Source organism: Erythrolamprus reginae, chromosome 11 (assembly GCF_031021105.1).
Source record: "Erythrolamprus reginae isolate rEryReg1 chromosome 11, rEryReg1.hap1, whole genome shotgun sequence".
NCBI classification, from domain to species: Eukaryota; Metazoa; Chordata; class Lepidosauria; order Squamata; family Dipsadidae; genus Erythrolamprus; species Erythrolamprus reginae.
Window position 1 is genome coordinate 5,466,349 of NC_091960.1, and position 21,888 is coordinate 5,488,236.

Consider the following 21,888-nt stretch of genomic DNA (forward strand, 5'->3'; position numbering starts at 1 on the left):
AGGATGGAGACCCAGTTCAGGTCAGCCATGGCACCCTCCCCCAAAAAAGGCACGGAGGCCCCAGAAGAGGCTGGCTGGAGTTTTAGGCCAACCGAGAGAGGGGAGAAGAGAACAGGTCCTTGGCCTGGATGGTGGAGCCAGGTGATGTAAGGGAAGAGACCTAAGGAGTCGTAGGGCGGAAGATGCCATGAAGCAGGTCCTTTCCAACGCTATCGCTCTAGGTGCTCAGCTGCTTCCCTGGGAGGCAGCTGGAGAGGGGATAGGGGAAACCGAGGCACCGATGGCGGCGCAAGAGGTTGGCCAGGCCAAAAAGGCACCCTTCCACACTGCTTTTTTTTGGGGGGGGGGTTTCTTTAAATCCCTGCAAGAAATCATTTCGCCCATTGCCACTCCCTCCCTCCATCCCTCCCTCCACTGTGGATTTTTCCTTCCCCGAGAATCACTTCCTAAAATCTGTCTCTTCTCCCCCCGCCCCCCCCCCACCTTCCACTCCACACAAGGAGGAAGTCAACCCTCACTTCCTTTCCATCACCGACATCCCCCACCCCCCAACCCTATAAGTAAAGCCTCCCTTACTTTAAGGTGCACCTGTCCAGTCGGGGTTTTTTTTTTTGGATTCAAGGAAAACCCAAGACGCCTCCACATCTTCCTCCTCTTCCTCCCCCCCCCAATAAAGCAAAGTATTTCAGACTTACGGAATCCGTGAACTGCGCCCCTCCCTTCCCCAGGCCTCCTTCTCCTCGTAACTCCTTCCTTGGATGGGGTGGGGGGTTGAAGAGAAGCCCCCCCTCTTTCCTTCGCAGTTCGGTTCGGAGGGAAGGGCAGGGAGAAAGCCAAGCGGTCCGTTCTTGCCTCCGTCTTCTTGGAGGGGGTTGATGGGGGGGTTTGGGGGGGGGTCTTGCGATTTCCACCCCCCCGGGCCAAACACACAAACACACACTCACTCACTCACTCCGTGGCGCGCGCGCGCATACACACACGCGAGAGAGAGAGAGAGAGAGGGACCCACGCGCGCGGGGGCGCGCGGCCGCATCCGTGGAAGATCCCCCCCCCCCCCCGTCTTTCAATGGAGAATCCACGAAGAAGAACTCCCGGTTCTCTCCTCCATCTGGACCACTTGAGGGGGGGAAAAAGGATGCGAAGGAGGCAGGCTGGAGAAGGACGCTCGGGAGCGCTGGCCGGAGGTCTTTCGGCTCTTCCTTTCCAAGGCCGTCCTCCCCCGCCACCGGCCAAAGTCTGTGGGGGCGCCCCCTGGGGGAGGGGGAAGGAGGAATTTGTGGAGGGGGGGGGGTCTAATCAGATGTCTCCGGAGTCAAAGTGCCCATAAAAGCCCCCTCCGGCCCAGGGAGGGGAAAACTGTCCGTAGACAGGGAAAGTCCCCATGTCCGACGTTCCGGAATGCTGCATCGCCCCCTTTTCCTTTGGGGGGGTTGCCCCCCCTCCGCCCTGAATTCAAGGCGGTCGCCTCTGCCCCCCCTCCCGGTTCCCCCTCCCTCCCCGTTTCTCTCTCCTCCTCCTGGCGAGAGCAAATGTTGATATTCTGCAAATTGGGTGGGGAGGGACCGCAGCGCCCCCTCCCCGCCCTGCTTCCTCAATCTCTCTCTCTCTCCTTTCTTTCCTTCCTTCCTTCTCTTTTTTTTCTCTCTCTTCTCCTCCGCTCCGCCGGCCAGTCTTCACCCGGGTCCTTTGGGAGGCTGGTGGGGGCGGTGGTGGAAGGGGAGGGGGGGGGGGTCGATGGCGAAGCTGTGAATAAATCCGCGGCTGCTCCACGTCGGGCGGGCGGGCAGGAAGAGAAAGAAGGACGGACGGACGGACGCGGAGGGAGGCGAGGTGGCTCCGGTCGCCCCTCCCCTGCCTGGTCCTACCCCCCCATCTCCGAGCCGGGCGGGGGAGGACGGAGGACGGGAAGACCCGCTGCCAAAACCGCAGCAGCCCCGGCGCTCCTCGCCACCATCTCCAGCCAGCTGCGCCCCCGGGGAGAGGATGGAGGGGACCGGGGCGCCCAAGCGAGGGAGGGTCCCTGCCGGGAAGGAACCGAGGGTTGAAGAGGTGGGGGAGGCCGGCTTGCAAGAGGCGTTGGCCGGCGGCAGCCTCGCTCTTTCGCATCCGGGGGGCGAACGGGGGAAGATCGGCGGCGGCGGGAGAGGAGAGAAGCCCATTGGCATGCGCTGCGGTGCTTCGCCGGCGCGCACGGAATCCTGATGAGCCGCCGTCACCGCTAATTCGGAGTCACTCCGGAGCGACTCCGTTTGGGACCAGCAACCACCTGTTGTTGGCTGGCTTTCCCCCAAATGGCGATAAGCAATAGCTTATTACATAGCCTTACAATCCTAGGTTTATTTATTTGTTTGTTTTGTCCAATACAAATGGAAAATTAAAGAGAATAAAAACATGTAGTAGTAAATATCAGGGAAAGGATAGAAGAAAAGATATGAGAATAGAATACCTCAATGAAGAAAAGGAAAGAGGAAGAGATATATGAATGGAAGAAAAGATATATAAAATATAGGAGAGATAATTGGACAGGGGATGGAAGGCACACTAGTGCACTTATGCACGCCCCTTACTGACTTCTAAGGCAGTGTTTCCTAATCTTGGCAACTTGGAGATACCTTAAGTCTAGGGCAGTGTTTCCCAACCTTGGCAACTTGAAGATATCTGGACTTCAACTCCCAGAATTCCCCAGCCAGCATTCACTGGCTGGGGAATTCTGGGAGTTGAAGTCCAAATATCTTCAAGTTGCCACGGTTGGGAAACACTGGTCTAAGGAACCTGGTGAGGTCAATTGTGGATAGTCTAAGGGAAAAATGTTGTGGGTTGGGGGTTGACACCACGGAGTCCGGGAATGAGTTCCACACTCCGACAACTCGATTGCTAAAGTCATATTTTTTTACAGTCAAATTTGGAGCGATTGATATTAAGTTTGAACCTGTTGCGTGCTCTTGTGTTATTGTGGTTGAAGCTGAAGTAGTCGTTGACAGGCAGGAGGTTGCAGCATCTGATCTTGTGGGCAATACTTAGATCATGTTTAAGGCATCGTAGTTCTAGGCTTTCTAGACCCAGGATTGTAAGTCTAGTTTCGTAGGGTTTGGAAAGGTTTGAACTACGTCGCCTTAAACACGACCCAAGCACGGGGCTGCGAGGGGTTTTTTGGGGGGGCATGAAAGTTAAGGGTGGTGGTGGGACCTGCAAACAATTTTCCCAAGACTTTATGGCAGAGGATAAACAGGGCACGAAACTTTTTATACTGGGTGTTGGTGGCAGTTTAGCTGGGGAGGGAGGAAGCCTAGATTCCCAGGTTTAGAAATCTTACAACTACTAGGTCGCCTTAAACACAACCTAAGCATAGCCCGTAAAATAATCTGCTACAACGTCCTTCCTGTCAACAACTACTTCAGCTTCAACCACAGCAACACACAAGCACACAGTAAGATACAAACTCAAAGTAAACTACTCTAAACTCGATTGCAAGAAATATGATTTTAGCAACCGAGTAGTTGATGCATGGACCTCACTACCGGACTCTGTAGTATCATCCCCTAACCCCCCCAAAACTTTACCCTTAAACTCTCCACTGGCGACCTGATTCCTAAGAAGTCAGTGAGGGGCGTGCATAAGTACACCAGCGTGCCCTGTTCTAATGTTTCTCTTTTATTAGTATCATGTACCATCAATACGTGATAAAAAACCAACTAAATAAATAAATATAGACTTATATACCGCTTTACTGCCCTCTCTAAACGCATTCACTGGCTGGGAAATTTTGGGAGTTGAAATCCAGATATCTTTAAGTTGCCAAGGTTGGGAAACACTGGACTAGAGGACCTCCAAGGTCCCTTCCAACTCTTGTTGTTATTATTATTTATTTATACTCATTCAACCTCATTTACTGCGATAGGAAAAACATACTGGGTTTTTTTTTAATGTAGTGGGCTTATACTTTTAATTAGTTAGATTTGTATACACTTTGTTTTGTATTGTACCCTGTGAGCCGCCCCGAGTCTTCGGAGAAGGGCGGCATACAAGTCTAAATAATAATTATTATTATTTTTATTTATGTATTTGTTTGTTTGTTTGTTTGTTTATTTATTAGATTTGTATGCCGCCCCTCTCCGCAGGCTCGGGGCGGCTAACAACAGTAAAAAGACAATATAAACAAATCTAATATTAAAAGTAATTTTTAAAAACCCCAACTTAAAGAACCAATCATACATACAGACATACCATGCATAAATTTTATAAGCCTAGGGGGAAGGGAATATCTCAATTCCCCCATGCCTGACGACAGAGGTGGGTTTTAAGGAGCTTACGAAAGGCAAGGAGGGTGGGGGCAACTCTGATATTCGGGGGGAGTGGGTTCCAGAGGGAATAATAATAATAATAATAATAATAATAATAATAATAATAATAATAATAGTAACAACAACAACAATAATATTACTCAGAGCCCAGAAGGGAAAAAAAGAAAAAAACATCAAAAGAAAATTTACGTACCTGACTCTACCTGTAGGAGCTGCTCGCGAGCCATATCTAAACACCCCGTGGGCTGAATCCAGCCCCCTGGCCTTGACCTTGACACCCCTGACATGGGAGAATCAAAACCCAAGGCGGAAAGGGTCATGCTCTGTATGAAGCCTTTTTTGGTTTACACCAGTTTTACCAACTCAGTGGTCCAAATGAAGTGTGCAATTGAATGTCTCCTGGAGGGTTGGCAAATAGCCTGCTCCATCACTTTATGCTCCAAGGCCTCTAAATGTACTATTAGGAAGAGGGGGAAAACATTCCGTTTTGGTGGCTTTGGGCCCTGATCACAGTAGGAATTCTCCTTAGGCTTTCTGTGTGTCTGCCTTATAAATTACTACTTGGCTAATCATAATAAGAGTGATCCGGTTACCCCCTCAACCGCCAATCGCATCGTGCACAGTCTAACTATATATTATGGGAGTTACAGCTTCAAACGGCAAAAGAAAGGGAATTAGGTAGAGGCAGCGAAAGAGGAAATCTAACCATCATTGACCATGGGCTTTTTAAAAAAAATCCTATGGGTTTATGTATCCTATGAATGTTTAGTATGCATGTTGTTGTGACTGGTTAATTTAAGGGTTTTTTAATTAGGGTTTTTTAATTTTTTAGATTTTAAATTTGACTTCTTTTTAATTGTTTTGTATTTACATACTTGTTGTAAGCCACCCTGAGACCTTCGGGATTGGGCAGCATAGAAAGAAAGAAAGAAAGAAAGAAAGAAAGAAAGAAAGAAAGAAAGAAAGAAAGATAGAGGAAAGGAAGGAAGGAAGGAAAGATAGAGGAAAGGAAGGAAGAAAAGATAGAGGAAAGGAAGGAAGAAAAGATAGAGGAAAGGAAGGAAGGATAGAGGAAAGGAAGGAAGGATAGAGGAAAGGAAGGATAGAGGAAAGGAAGGAAGGAGGGGAAAGGAAGGAAGGATACAGGAAAGGAAAGGAGAGGAAAGGAAGAAGGGTAGAGGAAAGGAAGGAAGGAAGGAAGGTCAGAGGAAAGGAAGGAAGGAGAGGAAAGGAAGGAAGGAGAGGAAAGGAAGAAGGATAGAAGAAAGGAAGGAAGGAAGGAATTTACCTGGGTGCAGGTAAATGCAGGTCGTGTGCAGAGGCTCAGGGAGGAAGTAAATTGGGTCTACCGGAAGTTCAGGAAGGCCAGAAATAGGTCTCCAGAAAGCCTATGGAGCATGGGAGGCTGTTTTTGCCCTCCAAGAGGCTTGTGAAACGCCTCTAAAGCCCAGGGAGGGCAAAAATCCAGTGCAGGAGGCCTTCTAGGTCATGCCCACCCAGCAACAGGCCTGAAGAACCCCTCGCTAAAATATTTGAAGCCCACCCCTCCTCCTTTCTGGCAGGGCAGGGCATGTGGTGCAGTGACAATGAAAACAAGACTAATCTGGACCTACCGTGACCAGGTTTCTGAACCAGTTCTAAGCTCTGTAAATCCCCTGGCCTCGTGGATGGTCTTGGATGGGACTTAGAAAGAAGGTTGCCATCTCTGTACTACTGGATCCTCCAGGGGCCTTGAGGCTGCAATTCCCAGCATCTTTCTGAGCCAATTTTGAACTCTTGAGAGGAAATGGCGCTGAGTTACGGCGGTTCTGCGGCTTCCTTTGTGGACCAACCCAACCATGATTACTGGAGGAAAGAAGTCTGTGGTCCGGAGCTCGCTTCTCCTCTTTTCCTCCTTAACGTCCTTAACGTCTGTGCGAAGCAACTGGGAGAAGGTCATCCACCAGTTCAGTGAAATTCAAGATGCTATCTATCAAACTGTCGGGACTGGAGAGATGGTGCCCACGCAGTCTCACCGAATCCCAAATGCCTGCTGAAAGCCCACCCACAAGAAATAAAAATACAGGAATACAGAATAACAAAGAGTTGGAAGGGACCTTGGAGGTCTTCTAGTCCAACCCCTTGCTCAGGCAGGGAACCCTGTTTAGAATAGAATAGAATTAGAATAGAATAGAATAAGAATAGAGTACAGTAGAATTAGAATAGAGTAGAATAGAATTAGAGTAGAATAGAATAGAATTAGAATAGAATAGAATAGAACAGAATAGAATTAGAATAGAGTAGAATAGAATAGAATTAGAACAGAGTAGAATATAATTAGAATAGAGTACAATAGAATAGAATAGAGTAAGAATAGAATAGAATTAGAATAGAGTAGAGTAGAATAGAATAGAATTAGAGTAGAATAAAATAGAATAGAATAGAATTTTATTGGCCAAGTGTGATTGGACACACAAGGAATTTTTCTTTGGTGCAGATGCTCTCAGTGTACATAAAAGAAAATACTGTATAGATTTGTCAAGAATCATGTGGTACAACACTTAATGATTATGATAACGACTCAGGGCAGCGTACAACATTGTAAATGCAGACAATATATGCAAAGAAATATAATTATTTTTTTTAAAAAAAGAAATATACAAAATGAATAAAAAAATTCTAAAAACCCCACGTCCAGTCATCCACATTCATCCAATTCCAATAATTCACAACATTGGCTGGAGACAATCTCAATGCTCACAGCCCCCATATCCGCCAGCAGAGGTCGGTCTTCAGGGCTTTACAAAAGACCAGGAGGGAGGGGGCGGTACATAGTTCCAGAGGGCCGGGGCCGCCACAGCGAAGGCTCTTTCCCTAAGGCCCCGCCAGACGACATACCATTTCAGACAAATGGTTGCCCAGCCTCTTCTTAAAAGCCACCAATGAAGAAGCACTCATGGAGGCAAGCCCATTCCACTGATTAATTGTCCTGTCAGGAAATTCCTCCTTAGTTCTAGGTTGCTTCTCTCCTTGATTAGTTTCCATCCATTGCTTCTCATTCTGCCTTCAGGTGCTTTGGAGAATAGCTTGACTCCCTCTTTGTGGCAACCAGTGATGGGCTGCCAAAATTTTACTGCCACACTGTGGGTGTGGCTTTTTGTGGGTGTGGCTTGATGGCCATGTGACCGGGGGGTGGCTTAAAGGTCATGTGACTGGCTGGGAGTGGCTTACCGACCAAGATAAGTTTTCAAATAGGTATTTGGACTCTTTTTCAGCTGATTAAGTCCCATTTTTTGAATAGCCACAAAAAGGACAAACGATAGACGGAATTATTTGTTGAAGAGCACAGTAACATTTTAAGGTTTTGTGCTGAACCCACAAGGTCCAGTATGATAACAGATTAGGCAAGTAGCTCAATTTTCTTTCATTGCTATAAAAGTTCAGTTCTAGATGATTAAAGAGTTTCTGTGTAAAAACATACTATTTAATTATTTCTTATTTTAAAAGTAATTAAGGATCATACTAAGAGACTAGAGAAGGAAGGACAATAAAAAAACTATTAAGTATTCAATAAATAGTGCATAAACCTACTACCCCCACTGCACCAGCACCCGCTTGTGGGCAACAGACCATCACTGGTGGCAACCCTTTAAATATTAGAAGACTGCTACCTAGAAACATAGAAGACTGACGGCAGAAAAAGACTTCATGATCCATTTAGTCTGCCCTTATACTATTTCCTGTATTTTTATATTACAATGGATATATGTTTATCCCAGGCATGTTTAAATTCAGTGACCGTGGATTTACCAACCACGTCTGCTGGAAGTTTGTTCCAAGGATCTACTACTCTTTCAGTAAAATAATATTTTCTCATGTTGCTTTTGATCTTTCCCCCAACTCACTTCAGATTGTGTCCCCTTGTTCTTGTGTTCACTTTCCTATTAAAAACACTTCCCTCCTGGACCTTATTTAACCCTTTAACATATTTAAATGTTTCGATCATGTCCCCCCTTTTACTTCTGTCCTCCAGACTATACAGATTGAGTTCATGAAGTCTTTCCTGATACGTTTTATGCTTAAGACCTTCCACCATTCTGGTAGCCCGTCTTTGGACCCCTTCAATTTTGTCAATATCTTTTTGTAGGTGAGGACTCCACAACTGAACACAGTATTCCAAATGGGGTCTCACCAGCGCTCCATAAAGCGGGATCACAATCTCCCTCTTCCTGCTTGTTATAACCTCTAGTTATGCAGCCAAGCATCCTACTTGCTTTTCCTACCGCCCGACCACACTGCTCACCCATTTTGAGACTGTCAGAAATCACTACCCCTAAATCCTTCTCTTCTGACGTTTTTGCTAACACAGAACTGCCAATACAATCATCCTTTTCATTAAACTAGACATACTCAATTCCAGCAACCGTTCTTTATATGGTTTAGCCTCCAATCCAGCGGTGGATTGCAAATGATTTTGCTACTGGTTCACTCGCTTGTGGGTTGGTGCCACTTCCTGCCACCGGCGTTACCAATTCTAAGGACTGGTCCAAACCAGGAGCAGCCTCCACCGTTACTCCAATCCCCTAATCATCTTTGTTGCTCTTCTTTGTGCCTTTTATAGTCTCAACATCTTTTTTACATCGTGGCGATCAAAGCTGGATGCAGTACAATGTTCCCTCGATTTTCGCGGGTTCGAACTTCGCGAAACGTCTATACCACGGTTTTTCAAAAATATTAATTAAAAAATACTTCGTGGTTTCCCCCCCCCCCCTATACCACGGTTTTTCCCGCCCGATGACGTCATATGTCATCGCCAAACTTTCGTCTGCCTTTAAAAAACATTTTTTTAATACACTTTAATAAATAAACATGGTGAGTAATAATCTAAATGGTTGCTAAGGGAATGGGAAATTGCAGTTTAGGGGTTTAAAGTGTTAAGGGAAGGCTTGGGATTCTGTTCATAGCCAAAAATAGTGTATTTACTTCCGCATCTCTACTTCGCGGAAATTCGACTTTCGAGGGCGGTCTCGGAACGCATCCCCCGCGAAAATCGAGGGAACACTATATATTTCAAATGTGGCCTTACCAAGACATTCTAAAGCGGTATCAACACTTCACATGATCTTGATTCTATTCCCATGGTTTTGATTCTATTCCCATGGTTTTGATTCTATTCACACTATCTTGATTCTAGGGAAACAAGGTCCAAAACAGGCACCCCCCTTTTCCCCCTTCTTTGCAATAGCCTTCCTTCAAAGAATCAATAGAATCGAATAGAATAAAAAAATGCCTTCCAGCCCCCCCCCACCCACTCCCCCCTCAAAGGCTGCTAAAATCGCCTGTCCAGGAGGGCTTTGAGAGTTGTCTGCTTTACACTTGTTGGTGCGTGGAAGAAATGTTACTATTTCCATTGCATAAAGTTATGCTTTGGGGTTTTTTTCAATGGTCGATTGCTTTGGCTCTGGCGCCGAGGATCCTCGAGATAAAGCGTAAATAAATAAATCGGGGGGACCCCCAGAGCTGCCCTTGTGGAGAAGATGGAATGTTTCATCACAAGTGCACTATTCAAACAAATGACTAATAGAACAAATAGCACGGCTCGAAGCAATTTGAAAACCCTCTTGTCCAAAGCTTTTGTATGCTGCGAGAGGAGCAGGTAAGGAAACAGGGGAGTTCAAATGTTAGCAAAACAGGGGTTTCGAGATTTAATTAGCCAGGTTGCTGAAAGGGTAGGTGACAAATGAATTGAATATGAAGCCGAATTGTCGCTTAGGGTCGAACCGTGGCGTGCTTGGCACTGCCCAGACTGGGCGGTTTTCCCACAGACGTTTCGTTACCAAGCTAAGCGACCCAATCAGTTCTGATGACGTTACCCAGTTTGGCAATGAAACATCTGCAGGAAAACCATAAAAACATAGAAACATAAGACCTCACAGTCCATCTAGTCTGCCCTTATACTATTTTCTGTATTTTATCTTAGGATGGATATATGTTTATCCCAGGCATGTTTAAATTCAGTTCCTGTGGATTTACCGACCACGTCTGCTGGAAGTTTGTTTCAAGCATCTACTACTCTTTCAGTCAAATAACGTTTTCTCACATTACTTCTAATCTTTCCCCCAACTAACCTCAGATTGTGTCTCCTTGTCCTTGTGTTCACTTTCCTATTAAAAACACTTCCCTCCTGGACCTTATTTAACCCTTTAACATATTTAAATGTTTCGACCATGTCCCCCCTTTCCCTTCTGTCCTCCAGACTATACAGACTGAACCACCGAGATCAGAGAGCATCAAAGACCCCACGATAAAAGGAATTGATGCCAGTAGCAGTGTCTCTAAGAAAAAAAAACCTAAGCGAACCAGTTGGGACTTTTAAAACGTGTGGCTGAGACACCCAGAGCTAAAGTGAGCGTTCGGGAATGACATTTTTATTCCAGCATCAACCTGATAGATTTAGAGACAAGAGACACTTCAGACAAGCAAGTGACAAAAAAACTATATTGTAGTGTAGTTTAGACCGACCATAGAGAAAAAACAGTTTTATTATTGGTAGATGATTGCAGAGGAGTAAAAAAACCAAAACCCTGCCAGTTTGCTGTATTTTTGTGATGGAATTATAAGGCTACTAGAGTAGAAGAGTTAAGACATGCAATGATTTAATTGCACTTATTGTAAGTTATTAAATACAGTGGTAACTCTACTTACGAACTTAATTCGTTCCATGACCAGGTTCTTAAGTAGAAATGTGCCTGTGTGTAATATATATGCACACATATGGCATATATACATAGAATTAAATAGTATATTTGGATGTTCGGGAATAGTAAATAGATAGGGAAACTGTATTTCTTTGAGGCGAGGAGAGGACGGGCACCCTAACCCAAACCCTTGATGTGAGTGACATGAAATTGGCCACCTTTAAGCCAGTCACATGACCTTTAAGCCCCCCCCCCAGTCACATGATTGTCAAGCCACTCCCATCTGGTCAAATGGCCAGCAAGCCGCACCCACAAGATAAGCCACGCCCACAATGTGGTAATAAAATTTCACTGAATAAAACCAGTCGAATGGTGCTGGCTGCCTAATGTACATATACTGCTCAAAAATAAATAAATAAAGGGGACACTTAAACAACACAATATAAATCCAAGTAAATCAAACTTCTGTGAAATCAAACTGTCCACTTAGGAAGCAACACTGATTGACAGTCAATTTCACATGATGTTGTGCACATTCAACTTTGTACAGAATAAAATATCGCATGAGACTATTTCATTCATTCAGATCTAGGGTAAGTTCTTTGAGTGTTCCCTTTATTTTTTTGAGCAGTGTATATTTAAATACTATGTGTGGCCATGAATATTTGGTCCTAAATAAGGCTATTTATTTATTTATTTATTTATTTATTGATTGATTGATTGATTGGATTTGTATGCCGCCTCTCTCCGTAGACTCGGGGCGGCTAACAACAGTAATAAAAAAACATCATATAAATCCAATACTAAAACAACTAAAAAACCAAACATCCATACAAACAAACATACCATACATGAATTGTAAAAGCCTAGGGGGAAAGAATATCTCAGTTCCCCCATGCCTGACGGCAGAGGTGGGTTTTAAGGAGCTTACGAAAGGCAAGGAGGGTGGGGGCAATTCTAATCTCCGGGGGGAGTTGGTTCCAGAGGGCCGGGGCCGCCACAGAGAAGGCTTTTCCCCTGGGCCCCGCCAAACAACATTATTTTGTTGACGGGACCCGGCTAACAATGGCTAAGTGGAAGGAAGGAAAATGGTGTCACCTAGGGTTGCAGCGTGAACATGTTTCATTTAACAAACTCTCTGTATCTTCCCAAGAGTTTCACATCTAATTAAATTCTGGGGTCTATATAGTCCTTCTGACCAACTGTGTGGTCCAACAGGGAAAGAGGTTTACTTTTTAAACCTTTAAATCATTTTCCTAGAGTGCAAAACGGCATCCTTCCACGGTAGAGGCAAGAACGGTAGTAGCCATCCTGATTAAAATCTATAAGTATTTACCATCAAGTGGTTTACAGCCGGTGCAGTTAACCTGTGCCATTTCATTAGCATCATTAATTTTAATAGGTGGTGCAAAGACAGAAGGCTGGGGAGGTGTTTTTTTTTAAAAAAAAAATCATCAGCCTTAGTCGGTATAATGCCTTTAGACATACAGTGGTACCTCTACTTACAAACTTAATTCGTTCCGTGACCAGGTTGTTAAGCAGAAAGGTTTGTAAGAAGAAGAAATTTTCCCCATAGGAATCAATGTAAATGCAAATAAGGCATGTGATTGGGGAAACCACAGGGAGGGTGGAGGCCCTGTTTCCTCCCTGGAGATTCCTAGAGAGGCCCCATGGAGGCTTCTCCCTGCCTTTTCCGGCTCTGTTTCCTCCCAAGAGATTCCTAGAGAGGCCCCATGGAGGCTTCTCCCTGCCTTTTCCGGCTCTGTTTCCTCCCAAGAGATTCCTAGAGAGGCCCCACGGAGGCTTCTCCCCGCCTTTTCCGGCTCTGTTTCCTCCCAAGAGATTCCTAGAGAGGCCCCATGGAGGCTTCTCCCTGCCTTTTCCGGCTCTGTTTCCTCCCAAGAGATTCCTAGAGAGGCCCCACGGAGGCTTCTCCCCGCCTTTTCCGGCTCTGTTTCCTTCCAGGAGATTTATGTGATCTTGATTCTATCCCCCTGTTTATGCAGCCAAGAACTGTGTTGGCTTTTATGGCAGCAGTTGTACACTGCTGGCTCATATTTAAATGATTATCCGTTAGCAGAGACATCCCGGTCTAGGCATGGCCCTACCAATTTTCCATCCTCAATTTTCCTATTGCAACCCCCCTATCCCATCCCTCTACAAATGCCACCCAGCATAGCTACCACCCAGGCCTATTCTTGCCCTAAACAGAAGGAATAGCAGGACAGTCGGCTTGCTTGCAAAAGAAAAAAGGGGGGAGGAAAGAGCGCGTCATATTAGAATTCTGCTTTTCATTGATCTGGGTAATTAAAGCCAGTTGCAGAAAGGTTGAAATCCATGTCGTACAACATCTCTGACATGTGCGAGCAGACGCCACCTGGGGATACCGCATTAAAAAACCAGAGCTATCACTTGACTGTAAGTCTTTCAACAGCTATTAATGCTGAATTATAGAGAAACCCAAAGTCATCGTGCTCCGAACAGTCGTATTTTATCCCTGCCATCTCCTGATTTGCTTTTGCGATGGCAAGAGGAGGAAGTAAGGCTACAAGGCTTCGACCGACACACCATTTTTCCCGCCTCTCCTTTTGGGCATCCCCTCTGCCTCTCCCTTTGCAAACTTTTCCCCCCCTGTCTTTCCAGCCTCCTCTATTTGCATATTTGGAATATTTGCGTATTTGGGATATTTGGAATATCTGCATATTTGGAATATTTGCATATTTGGAATATCTGCATGTTTGGAATATCTGCAAATTAAAAATGTTTGCATATTTTCACCCAATGGGCAATATTTGGAAAAAGTGCAAAGAACTAAGATGACTAAAGACTAACAATTGCAGGATATGGCAAGTCTAGAGAAAGGGACTAGAGGAGACATGATTTGGACCGGGAGTCACTGCTCACAGTCACTCATGGCCTCATCACCTCGAGGCTCGACTACTCTAACGCTCTATACATGGGGCTACCTTTGAAGAGTGTTCGGAAACTTCAGATCGTGCAGAATGCAGCTGCGACAGCAATCATGGGCTTTGCAAAATATGCCCATGTTACTCCAACACTCCGCAGTCTGCATTGGTTGCCGATCAGTTTCCGGTCACAATTCAAAGTGTTGGTTATGACCTATAAAGCCCTTCATGGCATCGGACCAGATTATCTCCAGGACCGCCTTCTGGTGCACGAATCCCAGCGACCAGTTAGGTCCCACAGAGTGGGTCTTCTCCGGGTCCCGTCAACTAAACAATGCCGCTTGGCGGGACCCAGGAGAAGAGCCTTCTCTGTGGCGGCCCCGGCCCTGTGGAACCAACTCCCCCCAGAGATTAGAATTGCCCCCACCCTCCTTGCCTTTCGTAAGCTACTTAAAACCCAACTCTGCCGCCAGGCATGGGGGAATTGAGATACCCTTTCCCCCTAGGCCTTTACAATTTTATGCATGGTATGTCTGTTTGGTTTTTATTATAATGGGTTTTTAATTGTTTTTAGTATTGGATTATTATTATATGCTGTCTTATTATTGCTGTTAGCCGCCCCGAGTCTCCGGAGAGGGGCGGCATACAAATCCAATAAATAAATTAATAAATAAATGATAGCAGTTTTTCAATATTTGAGGGCTTGCCACAAAGAAGAAACACCACAGAGCAGGACCAGAAAAAATGGATGGAAACTAATTAACTTGGAATTAAGGAGAAACTTCCTAAGAGTGAGAACAATTAACTGCTGGAACAGAAGTTGCCTTCAGAGGTTGTGGGTGCTTCATCCTTGGGAGGTCTTTAAGAAGAGGCTGGATAGCCACTTACCTGAAATGGTAAGTTCTCCTGCTTGAGTAGGTCATTGGACTAGAAAATCTAGACTTCTACTTTGAGGGCCTGTCACAAAGGAGTGCAACTTATTTTCCAAAGCACTTGAAGGCAGGACAAAAAATAATGGATGGGAAATAATCCAGGAGAGAAGTAATTTAATTTAATAACGACATGACAATAAACAAAATCAAAACAGCTATGGACATCTATATTTATAGAATAGAATAGAATAGAATAGAATAGAATAGCATTTTTATTGGCCAAGTGCGATTGGACACACAAGGAGTTTGTCTTGGTATATGTCTTATTTGTCTTATGTATATAGACGCATGAAAACAAAGTGATAGGTGGATATAGTTAGGCGAGATGCTAGATATTATGAAGAAATTATATGTAGGACTTAGCAAATATATGATTACATTTAAGTTAAAGAATAGAAGATGTAAAAACATAGTAGGTAAATCGATACGGTACGCTGTAAAATGAATCTTTTATAGTATATGGTGTTGTTATGTTTATGTCATGTTAGTTTTGAATGTGTGGTTTGTATTGTTGTTTTTAAACTGTTTTAATAAAAACTTTTTTAAAAAAAAATTCACTTGTCATAGAAATGTGCCTTTTTGTTTTATAATATAGTCCTCGATTTACATTCATTCATTTAGCGACCGTCTGAAGTTACAATGGCAATGGAAAAAGGAACTGTTGATTTGTGTGAAAGAGAGTCATAGAAACATAGAAGACTGACGGCAGAAAAAGACCTCATGGTCCATCTAGTCTGCCCTTATACTATTTCCTGTATTTTATCTTACAATGGATATATGTTTATCCCAGGCATGTTTAAATTCAGTTACTGTGGATTTATCAACCACGTCTGCTGGAAGTTTGTTCCAAGGATCTACTACTCTTTTAGCAAAATAATATTTTCTCATGTTGCTTTTGATCTTTCCCCCAACTAACTTCAGATTGTGTCCCCTTGTTCTTGTGTTCACTTTCCTATGAAAAACACTTCCCTCCTGGACCTTATTTAACTCTTTAACATATTTAAATATTTCGATCATGTCCCCCCTCTTCCTTCTGTCCTCCAGACTATACAGATTGAGTTCATGAAGTCTTTCCTGATACGTTTTATACTTAAGACCTTCCACCATTCTTGTAGCCTGTCTTTGGACCCGTTCAATTTTGTCAATATCTTTTTGTAGGTGAGGTCTCCAGAACTGAACACAGTACAGTAGTCCCTCACCTATTGCTGGTGTTACGTTCCAGACCTGGCCGCGATAGGTGAAATCCGCGATGGGGAATTTATCGACTGATAGTACTTATTTAAGTATTTATATTGTAATTGTTTGGTAAGTTTTCATTGTTTTAAGTGTTTATAAACCCTTCCCACACTGTATTTATTTTAGATACAGTATTTGAATACAGTATTTACAATTTTAGATTTTTTTTTTTTTAAACCTGCCGATCGAGTTCGGCAGGCTGTTTAAATCTGCCGATCGACTTCCTCAGAAACCCGCGATGAAGTGAAGCCACAGTAGGTGAAGCGCGGTATAGCGAAGGACTACTGTACTCCAATCATAAATGCCATTGCTTGCTGGGGGATTCTGGGAGTTGAAGTCCACCCATGTTCAAGTTGCCTAGATTGAAAACCACTGAATTGGATCTCCTCCAAAGCCTCTTCACGGCTAGATTCAAAGATTTTTTTCTAAGTTACCAAGCATACGGCCTCATTCAGAGGAATAAAGAGTACTTCAGCTGGATATTTATAAATCACAGGTGGACCGAACATCTAAGGACCCATTCCTCTCATGTTCTCAATTATGTGATCAAAAGGAAAACATCATGTACTGCCTGTGTGCCAGTGTAATTAATATACACACAGTCAAAAAGAAATCTAATGCAGGAAAAATGTATGAAGAAAAAAGAAAAATGCAAAAACCCTCAGAGAACAAACAGATCTTTTAAACAAAAAGATTTTTTTTTAAAGAAAATGAGCTAAATGAAAGGGAAATTTCATTCTAAATATAAGTAGGGAGGGAAACCTATTTAAAAACCAATTTAATCGCTATTGGAATGAAGGATCTTTAATTTTCAATGTAATTTCGCTTTTGGACAACGCACAACCCAGACGAAATGGAACTATATTGTCCAGTCTTGTATTTAGTAGAAAACATATTCAAAGCCTGTAAGAGCTTTGGTAAAGTCAAATATGGAACATATTTGCCAGACCAGAAGTCACCTTTGTCACAAAAGTTCAGTCTTCATCTAAAGTCTTTCACAGCCTAAGCATCTCTGGAATACTTTTTTTAAAAAAAAAATTAACTTCTTTAACCTTTGACTGGCAAGGTTGAACAAGTGTGTAAGGGCTCTTACCTTCCTTGAAATGAAAGAAAGAAAGTTCTCCCCCAGGCCTTCAACATATCCATGGAAAACTTTATTTCGGGGTCTGTTCCTAAAGCCTGCGTAGCACTGATGACGTGGCCTTGTTGGGTAATGAAACGTCTGCAAAAAAACAACCAAGCGCATGGACCACCAAGGACTACTACATGTCTTCTTTCTTTCGCAAACTCATCTATCATCCAGCAAAGAGAGACTTCTTGAAATTATTATTATTATTATTATTATTATTATTATTACTACTACTATTATTATTATTTATTAGATTTGTGTGCCACCCCTCTCCATAGATGTAAAATCTATCTCATTATTAGCAAACACATTATTGCTGTATTTATTTATTTAATAATCACCCACAGGGTGATTCTAGGCAGCATACAGCATTGCAAATACAGTATGAAGACCTCAGAAACCCACTCACTCACCCTTCTGTGGCAATAAACACAATCGTACACTTGAACTGCTCTAAGGCCCACTGAGAAACCATGTCTTGTTGGTTCATTATTATTATTATTATTATTATTGTTGTTGTTGTTATTGTTGTTGTTATTGTTATAGATAGATAGATAGATAGATAGATAGATAGATAGATAGATAGATTTTTATTGGCCAAGTGTGATTGGACACACAAGGAATTTGTCTTGGTGCATATGCTCCATATTATTATATTTGCATGCCGCCCTTCTCTGAAGACTCGGGGCGGCTCACAGGATACAAAAACAATACAACAAATCTAATTAATTAAAAATTACTACTAAAATCCCGTATATATTAAAATCAGTCAGCCAATTCATTCACAACCACACATTACATCTCATAAACAGGGGAAGGGGGCTTGGTCTAATATAATTATTATATTTATTATGTTATTATATTTATTATGTAACATAATATAATAATTATATTAGATCAAGCCCCTTTCCCGTTTATGAGATGTAATGTGTGGTTGTGAATTACGTACAGCACTCGGTGATTGTGTATAACTACAGCATCCTTTCAAAGATAAGCAGGCGTGCATACACACACGCCTTAGTGTGCGTGTTGCGTATATTATGTGCACAACCCTTAAAAAAGAAACTCAAAAGCTTCTACACCTCGGAGAACAGTCCTTCCTTCCAAGCTCGGTAACCTCTGCTCCAAGGCATTTCCTTCCAAAAAATTGTTAACATGTTCCACTGAAGTAGAAGATTTACAGACAACTGGATGTGTATAAAAGCATAAGCTTAGAGAGCAAACAGTAGGAACGAGAAAAAATACCAGAGCAGAATCTTTCAAGCAGGTTGTGACAAAACCGAAAATGTATCTTCCAAAAACAAACAAGCATAAAAGCACGAGAAGAATTGCTCTGCCATCCTTGGAGAAAGGAATATTTGTTATGTGAAAACCCAAAGGCAAATGTTATCTGATCCAATCCATGTTTACCAGGCTGTGCCTTTCTGTCTAGTGACCTCAGTACCATGGCCAGCTCCTTAGCTGGCCAAACTACTGGGGAGGAACTCAGGAGAAGGCAAAGTTGGCTCTTCTATGACTTGTGGACTTCAACTTCCAGAATTCCTGAGCCCATCATGGTAGCTCATGAATTCTGGGAGTTGAAGTCCATATGTCATAGAAGAGCCAACTTTGCCTACCCCTGGGTTAACCAGTTAAGATTTCCATCCTATGGCATGAAGCTTTCTCTACTATTCTTGCCATGCAAGATTCAGAGGTCCCTCTTCTCACACTCACTCACTCCACTTATGTGTGGAAATAGGGATAGAAGTTGGGAGGGGGAATTACTCCAAGCCACATAGCAATCTTCCAATATTTGAACAGCTGCCCCAAAGAGGAAAGGGAGGTCAACCCATTCTCCAAAACAGTGTTTCCCAACCTTGGCAACTTGAAGATATCTGGACTTCAACTCCCAGAATTCCCCAGCCAGCACTTGCTGGCTGGGGAATTCTGGGAGTTGAAGTCCAGATATCTTCAAGTTGCCACGGTTGGGAAACACTGCTCCAAAACACTTGAAGGCAGGACAAGCAAATAATGGATGGAAACTAATCAAGGACGGAAGCAATCTGAAATGAAGGAGAAACTTCCTAACAGTGAGAACCAAGAAGAGACAAAGAAGAAACAGAATATTATGAGATATGGAACAAAGTGTGTACATGGATAAACAAGAAGACTTTTATGTTATATGTATGTGTGTCATTTTTGTCCATTTTATGAAAATCAATAAAAAAATATTAAAATAAATAAATAAACAAGAAGAAATATTAAAATAATGAATAAATAAATAATAGAATTATTTTAGTAGTGATGATTTAAGATTTATGTTAGAATTAGCATTGATTTGTAATAAGGAAATATTACAAAATGTGGATATATTAAAATACAAAAATATTAAAATATTAATGGATAGCGTAGAAATGATTATGCAAAATTTAGAATTCTGAATGATCATATCGGACTATTACGAATACTTTGATCAATCCAATACGATTTCTTCTCAACTGTAAATATATATTGATAAAAATATAACAACAACAAAATCGCGGCAACCATATGCCGCCCAAACGAATAATCTAAACCTTTTAGAACTATTATAGTTCAGTGGGGGGAGGGGGCTGGGAGGAAGATTCAAAAGACTTAAAGGATAACGAACTACAGAGATATATTATGTTAACCACAATAGGTGATGATTTGGATTTGTTTACCAAAATAACTGAATAATCATATCATAACCGCAAGTATATGTTATCATAATGTTGTTAACCAAGATGTACCTTCCTCCTTTTGTATATAATTTTCTTTGTAAATTAATAAAAATTATTTTCTAAATAGAATTAGCATTGATATGATTTAAGAGTTATGTTAGAATTAGTTTATGTATGAAAAATTTATTACACAAAGTAAAACAAGTTTCTTCTTTTCATTTAAAGTAATAAGTTGAATTTAAGTATTTTTTAAATGTACTGTATTCTTTTTCTGTATTGAAATTTTACTTCTAGAATAAGCGGGGAAGATACAACCCCATTTTTATGTTAAATGTATGTTTGTCAGTTTTGTCCATTTTAAGAAAATTAATAAAATATATTGGGGGGAAAAAAGAGAACCACTCATCAGTATAACCACTTCCTTACAGACGTTGTAGGTGCTCCAACACAGGTTTTCAAGAAGAGATTGGACAAGCATTTGTGTGAAATGGTATAGGTTTTCCTGCTGGAGTAGGGGGTTGGATAAGAAGACCTCCAAGATCACTTCGAACTCTGTTATTCTGTTAAAAGGAATTGGAGCTGGGATTTGTTTACTCCAGTACTGAGATGCAGGAGGAATGGTTAAGATTTGGAAAACTAAAATAGGAAAGGAAAAATCGGAGAAAGGGAGAAACAACTCAGAGCCAGGTTTTAACTGACAGTAACCAAAACTGTTTTGCAACCTAGAGCAATTGTTCTCCCGAAAGTATTAGGTTGTAAAGGAAACAGGTTTCTGGCTGTATTGCCATTTTGTTGAACTTTTATTTAGCCTCTCAGGATCCATTTCGTCTTACTTAGAAGTATGACTGGGCATTTCTAATTTAAACTTTGTCTCTGTGATCCATTTCAATCAGGGCTCCTATATTTAAGTTTTCTTTAGGAATGGCTATGGCCATAGTTCCCTCTAAGCTGAGCAGTGAGCAATCGCTCACTTAAAAGTCATCATCAACTCAGTTTTCCAAACCTGCCCAGAAGCCGAGAGGGAAAGAGTGAGAGGGAAGGAGAGAGAGGGGAAGAGATAAACAGATAGAAAAAAGAGAGGAAGGAAAAGAGAAAGAAAAAGAATGGGAGTAAGGAAGAGAGAAAGAAAATCAAAATCTAGTTTGAAACTAGCTCAACTATTTAAGTGGCATTTTGATATTGATAGAGTTGCCCTATTATGAGCTCACTGTTATAGACACACAGGACAGTATTTTATTTTGAAATTCTCTGAGGCAAAACAGGGTGGGTTTTTCGTTTGTTTGTTTATTATTTCTGTGCCGCCCAGTCCTGAAGGGACTGCCGCTCAGACACTATACTTTTCCACCCACCCCCCCAAAAAAAAATTAGAGGGAACACTGGCTATGGCAGGTCTTCAAACCTGGCCACTTTAAGACTTGTGGACTCCCAGAATTCAATATTGGTGTTGGAATTTTCAGTGGGAAAATAAATAGCATGAATGGTAATTATATTTCAAATGACATTCCCACATAGCAATCTTCGAGTCTTCGGAGAGGGGCAGCATACAAATCCAATTATTATTATTATTATTATTCAAAGTTTGTGCCGTTGGGAAAAGATACCAGGCAATGCCCGTCCTGCTTTTGATCTCCTCTGGGCCATTTGGCTGACCAATATTGGAAGCAGATTGCTGGGCCAAACCATTTCTTAGTAAAATTCAAGGAGAATTCTGGTCTACAGACCCACCTAGTGGACGTTATGCCAAACTGCCCTCCTCCCCTTCAAAGTACATCCACAACAGCAATTAGATTTTTAAATGTGTAATTGTTATCTTGGATTTTAATTATTAGATTTGTCGATATACAGTATATTGTTTTTGTCACTGTTGTGAGCCGCCCCGAGTCTGCGGAGAGGGGCGGCATACAAAGCTAATAAATAATAATAATAATAATTTTTCCCCTCGTCTTTAAAAAAACCCACCTTCACAATAATTAGACCAGTGATGGCGAACCTTTTTTCCCCTCGGGTGCCAAGAGTGTGGACGTGT

At 42.4% G+C, this 21,888-nt stretch overlaps 1 protein-coding gene across 3 annotated transcripts in view; it reads right to left on the reverse strand.

The window, feature by feature from the left end:
• The window catches only part of GRIK5 (glutamate ionotropic receptor kainate type subunit 5), a 107,292-nt gene that overhangs the window by 78,250 nt on the left and 7,154 nt on the right, over positions 1-21,888 (reverse strand). The window contains exon 1 of one of the 3 annotated variants that reach the window (XM_070764059.1): positions 17,146-17,274. The exons of the other annotated variants lie outside the window; for them this stretch is intronic. The gene's annotated coding sequence lies outside the window, so the exon portion shown is untranslated. Of the gene's footprint in view, positions 1-17,145; positions 17,275-21,888 lie in introns of those variants that run through there. 3 annotated transcript variants of the gene reach the window in all.